We start from the raw sequence: 12,409 nt of genomic DNA, 5'->3' as shown, positions 1-12,409 counted from the left end.
TGCTGTGTGGGCGTTTTTCTATCTCTATGGCTTCTCTGATTATTCAGAGAAGACACAAGCCTGAAGATGATGAATGAGACTTCATCGAAACGTCACCCAGATACTTCCAATTTTATGTGGGAGAAAACCTGAATAACCAAAGATCCACATACAAATACCCGCGAAACCTCAGAAAACAAATATATATATATACAGAAGCCTGATGATGGCAGATGAGATTCTGCTGAAACGTTGCTACAACTTTAAAAGAACAACTACAATGACGTGGGAAAATACCCGAACAAAGCCGAATGCCATATACACATACATACATACATACATACACATACACACACACACACACACACACACACATATACATATACATATACATATACATATACATATACATATACATACATACATACATACATACATACATACATACATACATACATACATATGATGACTATGACTCCCACTGAAGGCATAAAAGTCAACTGGGTGATCTTGGGCCTGTTGTTATCTCTCAGCCCTAGGAAGGAGACAATGGCAAACCACTTCTGAAAACTCTACTTCTTTTCACAAAGGAATCACAGCTTCTGTCACCACTTTCAGTGACTTGCCCAGGCAGTGTCCAAGAATTGGACATGATTGAACAGAAGACAAAAAAAAAATTGGGATTCAACCTCAAGGAATCAAAATGACAAGGAACTGGTTGTGACAGGCTGTGATTCCATTGCAGAAAGAAGTATAATAGACAATGATAAGTACCGATATGGAGACATTGGAGATAATAGAAGAATAGAGAAACAGCTGCTCTGAATTTCAACAAAGATGAACAACCTATTAGAATAGCCTGCCCCATATGGCAGAGGCTTTGGGGATTTTCCTGATAATTTGTAGGTTAGTTCTGTCCATTCTTAGTTACTCTCTAGTATGTGGAGGCACTTGGACATGTGACGCGACACCTAGAAAAATACAGAATACTTCACTTAATCCTCCAAGGAAAGATTAACGGCAAACAAGATCCAGGCAGAAGAAGATCATCATGCCTTCAATATCTAAGAGACTGGTTTGGACAAAACTCAACAGCACTTTTTCGTGTGACTGTTGATAAAAATAGGATCGCCAACATCCACTGACGGATATGGCACAAGAAGAAAAATATGGAGGCAACTATAGCGTTGGACAAGGTTACCTGGTGGCCTTTCTCCATCTGCCCATCACATGCAGCTTCACTTTGCAAGAAGATGAAGCAACTGAAAAGATACCTAGACAGCCATCATATAAAACCAAAAGTGGACCCCTGATACAAGTCAGGTCTGAGCCTACTTTGGCAATAACAATAGCAAAGCTTTAACACTCTCCCATGTCTATGCTCTCCTACTGGAGGCCCTTTTCTGAGTGGCTTAGACTGGTGAGGCAAAATACCCATGGTTTCTTGTAGGTAAAATAGCTTGTATTTCTTTTGCTGTGGCATGTCCAAGTGAGGTAAGCAGGCAAACATCTTGCATTATGATCTGGAGGCTTTTGAGCTTGTGGAATCTGAGGAAGCAGAAAAGGGTTTAGTACATTTTTATGCCAAAGCATTCATATGCCCCCCCCAATTCAAATAAGATGACCCTGGGTGACATACAAGAAAGTAAACAACAGAGGTGGCAGGGGGGCGGGGGGAGAAAGCTATATCTCATTAAAGTAACCCAAATGTGCAAAATGCTGAACTAACACAATTGATTAAAATAACCAGTAGGGTTTTTCCCCTTCAAAGACCTTTGAAATGTCTTAACTGCCTTTCTAAAGACCCTCAGGGTCAGGGCCCATTGTATATAGTCAGGTCTTTAGTATGAGCTCTGCCACAGGTAGGCTTCATCATTGTCTTGCTGGGTGCCAGAATGGGGCATGGATGGCTAGATTCAGATGGTTAGTATTCTTTTGAGAGACGTTCATCCTTCCCCGAAGAGAGTAGCTTTTGATCCACTTGTGCTTAATAACTTTCAGTGTGGTGTTGGGATATATAGGGATTACCTTACACAACATTATCTTCATCCAGTCTGATCATCAGAAAGGCTCTATTGGGGTTCCTGGCCCCTAGGAATGGGACATGACAGTCAGTGGCGGGATTCAAAAATGTTTACTAGCTGTTCTGTGGGTGTGGCTTGGTGGGCGTGGCATGGGTTGGTGGGTATGGCAGGGGAAGGATACTGTAAAATCCCCATTCCCACCCCACTCCAGGGGAAGGTTACCACCAGTTCTCTGAAGTACTCAAAATTTCCGCTGCCGGTTCTCCAGAACTGGTCAGAACCTGCTGAATACCACCTCTGATGACAATGTTTTCTTGTAATATTCTGGGCTTGACTCTTTTGTTTAAAAAGACCTGGAAAACTTCTTCGGGCCTTAGCATATAATATGATTTTTACCTTATATAATATGATAATAATAATATAATATGATTTCTTACCTTAATGACTATTGTATGTTCTTTGTGTTACACTATTTCTTTTTCTGTTTTTGCTTTGGACCACCAATGCCTGGGAACTGGAACAATATACACATATAAAAAAGAATAAGTACAGGTAGTTCTTGATTTACAACAGTTCATTTAGTGACCATTCAAAGTTATAACAGTCCTGAAAAAAGTGACTTACTTTTCACACTTATGGTTGTATCTTCCTGGTCACCTGATCAAAATTCAGATACTTGGCAACTGATTCATATTTAATGACGGTCACAGCACCTTTTCTGTAATTTCTGGCAAGCAAAGTCAATAAGGAAGCCAGATTCACGGTTAGTAACCGTAATTCACTTAATAACTGTGGCAAGAAAGGTTGTAAAATGGGGGAAAACTCATTTAACAACATAAATTTTGGGCTAAAAATTTTGTGGTCATAAGTCAAGGACTACCTGTATTGCTAGGGGAAGCAATTATAATTATACCCCACTTCATCAGCAGACTGCTGTGTGAAGCATCCTCTATCTCAAGGGTTTCCAACCTTGGCAACTTTAAGACTTGTGGACTTCAACTCCCAGAATTCTGTCTTAAAGTTAAAGTCTTAAAGTTGCCAAGGTTGGAGACCATTGCTCTATCTTGAATCCACTTTGGAAATCATTTTCAGAGTAGTGTGTTCCCTGATGCTCAAATTCATTAACCCTCCAGCCAAAGCTTGATTGTAATGAAAATTCCATCAAATGTTCTCTATGTCAGTGATCCCCAACCTTTTTTACGCCGCGGCCTGGTATCCCCAACCTTTTTTATGGCGCGGCCCGGTACCGACATCAGCTGGGCGCCGCCATCTTTTTTTGATGAAAAAGTCCTTCCGGTGAGCTCACCAGAAGCACTTTTTCATCAAAAAAAGATGGCAGTGCCCAGCGCTTCGTGAGCTTTTCCGGTAGAAATGGCTTTCTACCCGGAAGAGCTCACAGAGGCGCCGCCATCTTTTGATGAAAAGTGCTTCCGGTGAGCTTTCTACCCGGAAAAGTTCACCGGAAGCACTTTTTCATCAAAACAAGATGGCGGCGCCCAGCAAGCCAGCGCCCGGTAGGACTTGTTCCACGGACGGGACCGGTCCGCGGACCGGTGGTTGGGGACCCCTGCTCTATGTAACAAATACGCTCATCATGACTGCTTGGGATTACCTGAGCAAATGATTCAATACCTAGAATCATCCAATGAATTTCCATATCTCTGCAAATCATGCAGACCCAAACTGGATCTGTTTGAAAGAGTTGATACCATAGAAACACGAATAACATCCCTTGACACCATAGTAGCATCCCTGGACACTTTAAAAGAAAGATTATCCAACCTTGAAAAAAAAGACACAATGCAAAAACCTGAACATCCAATAGCTACAAACCACATCTCAACCCAACAACCACAACCCAATCCACAAAAAAACATAAATCAGACAAATAATGATATCCCAATCCTCATCAGAGAAGCTGTTGAGCGCGAACGGAAACGTCCAAACGCCATCTTATTTGGTCTAGAGGACATCAATGACAATGATGACATCAACTATCCGAAACATCATCAGTGATTATCAAGCATCAACCATCTCCCCTGATGAAATACTTGACATTTCCCACATTGGCTGAGAGCTCAAAAAGAGAGACGGCTCTGTGGCCCCACGCTTCTGCAGGGTCATTTGCAAAAATGAATCAAGCAAACGTAAATTCATTTATACTGTAAATTCACTTGCCAAAAGCAACACCAACCATAAGAACCTCCGTTCTCGCCCTGACCTAACCATACAGCAACGTGCCTGCTATTGTTTACTCCACACAGAACTCAAAAACCATCTAGACAATGGAGAAAAGGAGCTGTACATTGACTACCATGCTGACTGTATCAAAAGTAAGTCACACAACCCGCAACTCAGCTTTAACCTTCAACCACAGCCCTACTTCAACCAATCCACCATCACCCAAGACTAGGCACGCACGCCCCTAACTTCTTCAATTCCAACTACAGCCGGCCTTAAATGCAAGCTACTCAATGCAAGAAGCCTTGTGAATAAAATACCTGAATTTCTCCTCTTACTAAATATGGCTAAATTCGACATCATATTTGTCTGTGAAACATGGCTCAACGCATCTCTCCCTGACTCCATTACCACAGTAAGAGACTATCATGTTTACCGATCAGATCATGAAATTCATAGAGGAGGTGGTGTTGCTATCTTCTATAAAATGTCCTTACATCTAAAAAACATCCAAGTTACCCAGGAGCTTGCTCTTCCTGAGACCATCATCTGTGAACTATCCTTAAATATCACATTTCGATTCTTACTATGTTACAGAGCACCTGATTATGACATCGAACATGTAAACAAGTTAAATTTACTACTAACATGGGCAACATCCTGCCCACATGCTTTTATCTATCTTGGTGACTTCAATCTACCGCATATTGACTGGACCCTAAACGAATGTACAACTGAATCCATACACGCAACCTTCTACAATGCTGTTACAAAAATGGGACTAGAACAACTAGTAACCAACAATACTAGACTAAACAACTGCCTCGATCTCATCTTCTGCAATAGTTTGAATTTAATTTACAGAATACAAACTAAAGAACCCTTTTCCAACAGTGACCACAATATGATTGACTTTTATCTCAACATATGCCCACACAAAAATCATCACAATGATGTAATCCCCAATTATAACTTCAAAAAAGGCAACTATGATCTTATAGACAATGATCTCTCATCCCTTGACTGGCAATCTCTATTCACTGGATGCAATACTGTTGAAGACCATTACAACATATTTTTACTTGAAGTCAAAAGAGTCATCAAACTATATGTACCAACAACAACTCTCAAAACAAAACAAAAAAAAACAGATTACCCATAACAATAAGGAAACTTCAATCCAAAAAGAGATCACTCTGGCGGAAAAACAAATCTGGTCACATTGCCAATTTCAAAAGCCGATACAAAAATTTATGCCACCAGATAAAGACTGAATGCACCAATTATCACATTAAACAAGAGGAAAACCTTCTATGCACCAATTCTACCCGTGCTTTTTACAATTTTGTAAACAACAAACTAAAAGACTCAAGGTCCATCCCGCCCCTGAAAGGACCTAATGGTAAAGACTGCAACGACGACACCATTAAAGCCAACATCTTTAGTACATTCTTTGGCTCAGTATTTGTAAACAGCAATGGATCGTGCCCAGTATTTCCTAGCCGAACCACAGAAAACTACAATGATCTAATACATATCGATTTTACAGAAGACAATGTTGAAAAAGCATTATGCAATCTTAAATCGTCTCTATCTATTGGACAGGACGGAATATGTGCCTATTTCTTAAAAAAGCTATCCACTGCCATAGCCGGACCTCTAAGCATAATCTTTCAGGACCAGCTCCTTGCCTAACCTATGGTCACAAGCCACGGTCATCCCCATCTTCAAAAAGGGAGACCCCAGCCTAGTTGAAAATTACAGACCAATCTCTTTATGCTGCATCACCTGTAAAGTCATGGAATCAATTATTAACCAATCCATTATCCTCCACTTAGAGACAAACAACCTACTCTCCAATATACAATTTGGTTTCAGAAAAAAACTATCCTGTAATCTGCAGCTCTTATACTGCAAAAACATATGGACTACACAACTCGATCAGGGAAAAACAATAGACGCAATCTACATAGACTTCTGTAAAGCCTTTGATTCAGTGGTACACAACAAACTACTCCTAAAACTAAAATCTTATGGTATCTCTGGACACCTGCATAACTGGATAGAAGCATTCCTGTCAAACAGACAACAAATGGTCAAATGGGAGTGTCCTATCAAATTCTGTACCTGTCAATAGTGGTGTCCCCCAAGGCACTGTTCTAGGACCAACTCTCTTCATACTCTACATAAATGACCTCTGTGATCATATTAAGAGCAACTGCGTTCTCTTTGCTGATGATGTAAAGCTGTTCAATACCACAGACAATACTGCTACCCTTCAAAAAGACCTTGACTATGTATCAGAATGGTCAAACAAATGGCCACTTCAAATCTCAACAAATAAATGCTCTGTCTTACATATTGGCAAAAAAAAATCAGAAAATAAAATACAAGCTGAATAGTCAAGACTTTGTTGAAGCTCTGTAAAGGACCTTGGAATACTCATCTCTAATGATCTAAGTGCTAGAGCCTATTGTAACTACATAGCCAAAAAGGCATTAAGAGTTGTTAATCTAATCCTACGTAGCTTTTTCTCTGGTAATATCACACTACTAACTAGAGCATGCAAAACATTTGCTAGACCAATACTCGAATACAGCTCATCAGTCTGGGACCCACATTACGTATCTGATATTAGCACAGTTGAGAAAGTCCAGAAATATTTCACAAGAAGAGTCCTCCACTCCTCTACTCGTTGTCAAATACCTTATGCCACCAGACTTGCAATTCTAGACCTTATGCCACCAGACTTGCAATTCTTATGCCGTCTTGGGTCTGATCTAAGTATGGTATATAAAATCACACATTGCAATGACTTACCTGTCAATGAATACTTCAGCTTCAGCCATAACAACACAAGAGCACACAATAGATATAAACTCAAGGTTAATCGAACTTGAGTGTAGGAAATATGACTTCAGCAACAGAGTGGTCAATGTCTGGAATACTCTACCTGACTCTGGTTTCTTCTCCAAACCCCAAAATCCTTAACCTAAGACTGTCTACTATTGACCTCACCCCTTTCCTAAGAGGTCTGTAGGGGGCGTGCATAAGCGCACCAACATGCCTACCATCCCTGTCCTATTGTTTCTTTTATTTTTCTTGTATGTACCCATTTCATGTATTCATAACTATGTATATACTTATACCTATTCTTTTGTAAGCGATTGACAAATCAAATCAAATAATTAATTAATTAATTAATTAATCAATCAATCAATTAATTAATTAATTGTAGTTCCCACCTGGCAGCAGAGCCCATGGTCAGTGGCAATAAACATCATAGTTCAAGGACATCCACAGAGTGAGCTAGTTTAAAATACATGTAATACTTGTTTTTCAAGTTGTTGAACCACAAGAAATGTAACATTTCTTCATTTTTTCCTGCTTAGGAGAAACAAGCATGAAAAAGTTAACATTGAAAACAGAAGAAATGAATTTCCGCATTTTACTAAAGCAAAATTAGATATTCCAGTTCTACAGCAAAAAAAATTTTCAAGGGGAAATCCAGGAGGAACCAAGATGCCGAATCCACATTTTGACACTTGTAATATTGTTTAAGTAATTTCAGTTTCTGGTGTTAAAAGTATTCTCCCTATCAATACTGCCATAGGCATCTTTGCCCACAGTGGGGAGTGAGGAAATATCACTGTGCAAACTCTGCACTATGTACTCTACCTGCACAAACACAAAAGGGCAAAGCTTGCATTGTGATGTCACAGCACGTATATTGCCATTTTGCCATCATCAAAGTTAGGAATGGATGCCCATGCTTCTGATCTGTTTTTTGTGTGTTTGTGTGTGTGTGTGTGTATAATTGTATATAATTGTATATAGGTGTGTATGCATATACATACACCAACACACACATACATATCTATACATATACACACTTCTATGAATAAATGTGTGAATAAATGTGTATAGAAATATATAACATGTACATGAGTGGCATGGTGGCCTTGAGGTGGAGCTCTCACCTCATAACTCATATCTCTCTCTCTGGGTGCAAAAAGAAAATGTCTGCTGGGAGCTACACTCAGCTCCATTGAATCATACCTCATGGCTAAGATGCTGAGCTTGTCGATCAGAAAGGTCGGCAGTTCAGCAGTTCGAATCCCTAGCGTTGCATAATGGAGTGAGTTCCCATTACTTGTCCCAGCTTCTGCCAACCTAGCAGTTTGAAAGCATGTAAAAATGCAAGTAGAAAAATAGGGACCACTTTGGTGGGAAGGTAACAGCGTTCCGTGTGCCTTCAGCATTTAGTCATGCCAGCCCCATGACCATGGAGACATCTTCAGACAGTGCTGGCTCTTTGGCCTTGTAACAGAGATGAGCACCACCCCCTAGAGCCGGAAATGACTAGCACATATGTGCGAGGGGAACCTTTACCTTAGTTTAATGTGTGTGTGTGTGTGTGTGTGTATGAATTTTTAATCGATTGAATTTTTGAATTGAATTTTTAATCGATTTCATAGATTACAGAAAGCAAAATATATTCCTTTACTGAGGCAAACTTATCTAATGTTAATTTCCAAACATAAACCAGTTTACTTCACATTATGGCTGATTAGAGTACCAGCTAAAAGGCTGTTTTTACTGTTTCCGCATCTTTTTCCCCTAAATTTTCATCTTCTTGGTCCTCATCTCTCTTACCTCTTGGGTACAAACTAAGCTGTAGCTCGGGAATAAGCAGCTTAGATGGCGGCTGCGTTCAGCCAAACCCACTGCAGCTGTTTTTCAAGATAAGAAAAAAAGACTTATGAAACTCCAGTCAAAGTAGGAACCAGTTGAATATGACAAACAAAATAGCCTACCTCATTTGCATAGTGAAAAAAAATCCATTTATGAACTAAGGCCATAAAACAAATGTTTTTGCTTGAAGTTTGTGTTGAAAGGTATCAAAATGCTTTCTTTCGAGGATTCGATTTTCCCGCTGGGAGAGCTCCGGCGCAAGGATAAGGACAACTGCTTGAAAGCTGGATCTTTTTATTTTTCAGGAAGGCAGGGGACAGCGAGAAGTCTGCATTCCTGGGCTAGCTAGCTTGTTATGGTAAGTCCCTGGTTTTTTATACCCTTTTCTCCCTTTGTAAGTTGATTTTGTGTGAATGTTTGTATTTGTGCTTAATGTTTCAAATCCTGTTTGAGTTTGTCTTTATTCCCGCCGGAGGGCAAACTCGCATGGGTGCGGAAGGCAAACTCCGCGTGGGTGGCTAGATTGTATTATTGGTTTTCTCTAATCTCTTTTAGCTTTAAGATAGTTTTTCATATTTGTTCTGTGGCAATCTCCTGTCCGTCCCTTTTGTAATTTATATTTTGTGTCTGTTGTCTGTTTGTTTTGCTTATTTGGTATGTCCTGTGTTTGTAAGGGCTTTCTAAATTATCTTTTTGTTTCCTTTTCTTATTTATCTAGTTTTCTTAATTACTTAGGCTTTTGTCTATAGGGATTCTTTAATACCTTTTTTATTTGATTCCTTTTCCTATGTAAGTTTGTTTTATGGCTGACCTGATGTTCCCCTTGGGCTTTTCCTGTTTTTGTGACCCTACTGTCTTCGTGAAGTTCCCTTTCCACAATCCTTCATTTTTATTTATTTTTTAGAGGGCGGTCTCTGATTGAGTGTCTGGGTATACTTGGTATTCGTGATCAATCTGGATCATCATCATGGCCGCCTGTCTCCCCTTCTATTTTCTCTTCTGAGAGGGATACAGGCCTTTAGGCAGCTAAGGCAGGGTGGTATGCATCGACAGAAGCAACACATGAGGGCTCCAAAGACGCAAATAGTGACTATGGTTGTTGTAAGGATTTTGAGCCAATGGAAATCTGGTATCCACGAGAAGAGCCATGAAAAGTCTAGGAATGATTGCTCATGACCAATGTTTTGAGCTAGCTCTTTCAGGTGGTGGATGTCCCTCTCTATGAGTCCTGAGGTTTCGTCTAGGTTGAAGCAACACATCCCATGGAATGTTTCGCAGCCATAATTATGCTTCAAGAGGAGGAAGTCTATTGCTGCCCCATTCTCCAGGGTGGCTTCTCTGACCTCCCTCAGTTCTCTGTTAAGGGCATCCAGGGCATGGGAGGTCGAATTCAAGCCTTTTGCTGGGGTACCTGCTAGGCTATTCAAATTTCTAGAATTTCACACTGCCAATCCAGGTACCCCCACTAGGGATATTGCCAATGAGACATATTCTGCTTTGGTGAGAAGGGAGACTTTGGAGTCACAGTCTGAGTCTAGGGTTTGGAAGGCTCTCCTGTGCCGTCTCTGTAAGGATGGCATAAGCATGATTAACCTTCCCAAGGTGCAAGGGCCGTTGGTGGCATTTGCAGGAAGGTATGAGTAGGCTTTTAAGCCACAAAGGAAAAAACCACCCTGGTGGGAGCTTCAGGTAATTATATGAAAATGATATGGTCTCTGTGTAGTTGCATTTTAGTTCTGTGTTGCTAAGACTGGTGCATTCTGTGACCCTAGGTGTGCTGCACCCAGTGACGTTAAAGCATCTCTCAGAGGTGGTTACTGCAGCAATGTGTAGGGTGTACATGGTGTGGTCTTTGGTTTTTGTAGAGTGGCCCCAGCTAAAAATGCTTTCGTAGGAGTCAGGAAGGTTTCTAAATGTGGTGTAGTTAATGATGTTATGTGGTCTAGTTGCCACTCCCATTAGGCATGTGGTTAAGATGTCCTTGACTGATTTCACTCCTGCTAAGCAAAAGTTAGTGGTGTTGAATATTTCCCTTGCTAAATATTCCCATACGTTTCCTTTCTCTGGGATAAGCTTTGGTTCCAGGAATGCAGTTGCTTGTGTTACAAGTGTTACAATTGTTACAGATAATAATACATAGTATATATTGCATTTCATGTTTCCCATTGCTAGATTCCTTTTCTCCCCCCCCCTTTTTTTTTAGTACAATGTAAAAAAAAGGTAACAATAAAATGTAAAAAAAAAGGTATAGGTCAAGTCTCAAAAATTACCAAAAGGTATGATGGTAGTTAACATTTTAAGATGTTCTGTATTTGTGCCGCTATTTAGAGATCATCCAGATATTTACAGCCAGAATCAGGCAGCCTTGCATAAATCAATCTGCTGCATTTGCAACCCTGTCGGAAAAGTGTCCTGAAGTTACCTGTACTTTAGCAATATTTGAGAATCCTGTTTCCAGAGCCCCCATTTTTGGATTTCTACTAAACAGTACCTCCCAGTGGCTTACAAGGGCAATTGTCCCTGTGCCTCTATATCCTCAATACATAACCGCTCAAGAAAAGTGATTCAATCGGGTTAGCTCTTTACTGACATAATGGAAAGATTGATCAATCAAATGGCAAAGTTTAATTTGTTTAATAACTGAGTTTTATGTCTGTTCTAAATATATGTATTTGGAGATAGAGGGAGGGAGATGGAGGGAGGGAGGGAGAGGGAGAGGGGGAGGAAGGGGTGTGGGGGGGAGAGAGAGAGAAAGTTCTGAGTTTTTCAGATATTCCTGCAATATATGGAATGAAATGTTGCTCCATTTGTTCTCTTCTTTAGCTGATATGGAGATGATTCTGCTGGATCTTTTCCTGGATTTGATGAAAGCCCAGCTGGGATAGCCAACTGAGGACTTCCTTGATATGTTCTAGTTCTTTTTCTTTTCTCTCTTTGTTCGTAGGCAAACCCTGAGTAATTCACACGGAGAGAAAACAACAGACACGAGGTATATTTGCTTTGTTTCTTACCTTCATTCCGGTCTATCTGTCAACCTTATCAATTCAGGAACAGTGTTGGAAATAAGAGTACAGTGGTCCCACAACCTGAAATTCTTGTTGGCTTTTAAATTAAAAAAGGGATCATTCTGTTTAGCTATTGAGATACTATCCCCTTTTCTTTGCAGGGTCATTCCCAGAAATTCCTAAATTATTAACTAGGCCGCTATTATTGATTTTTCTTATCAAACTGCATGCCTCCCCCATAGCAGTTTGTAAAGTACAGTACTATAATGAAAAAGAAAATTTTAAAGTATTTACAAAGTCAAAACAATACTCCAGTCTTGAAGGGAAGAGCAACAAAAGAAGCAACAAGGCAGCAGTGAGTGATTTACTTCTCCACCCAGCAGCAATGAGGAGGGGGAAAATATGAGGCCTGCTGCAAAGTCCCTGGGTCTTGATTGGCCTTGTGACCAGGAGCAAAAAAATGCAGCAAATATATAGGCATCAGAAATTGCCTGTTATAATGATGGTGATGAACGACAGTCACAG

At 40.2% G+C, this 12,409-nt stretch overlaps 1 long non-coding RNA gene across 3 annotated transcripts; it reads right to left on the bottom strand.

The window, feature by feature from the left end:
• Positions 1 to 606: 606 nt before the first annotated feature.
• LOC148133134 (uncharacterized) lies at positions 607 to 11,985 on the bottom strand. 3 transcript variants are annotated; one of them, XR_015746498.1, is made up of 5 exons: positions 11,891 to 11,985; positions 7,430 to 7,568; positions 2,441 to 2,517; positions 1,414 to 1,527; positions 607 to 950 (listed from the first exon to the last, which is right to left on the bottom strand). It is a non-coding gene; the product is annotated as an uncharacterized LOC148133134 (long non-coding RNA). The 3 variants fall into 3 exon arrangements; XR_015746497.1 differs by adding an exon at positions 8,841 to 8,917 and having other exon boundaries at positions 607 to 1,527; positions 11,891 to 11,978; XR_015746496.1 differs by having other exon boundaries at positions 607 to 1,527.
• Between the last annotated feature and the right edge of the window lie 424 nt (positions 11,986 to 12,409).

This window comes from Notechis scutatus, chromosome 1 (genome assembly GCF_049901735.1).
Source record: "Notechis scutatus isolate UNSWTSFEM ecotype Mainland chromosome 1, rNotScu1.2, whole genome shotgun sequence".
NCBI classification, from domain to species: Eukaryota; Metazoa; Chordata; class Lepidosauria; order Squamata; family Elapidae; genus Notechis; species Notechis scutatus.
The sequence above is the reverse complement of the archived record's forward strand: the minus strand, read 5'-3'. Positions and strand labels throughout refer to the sequence as shown.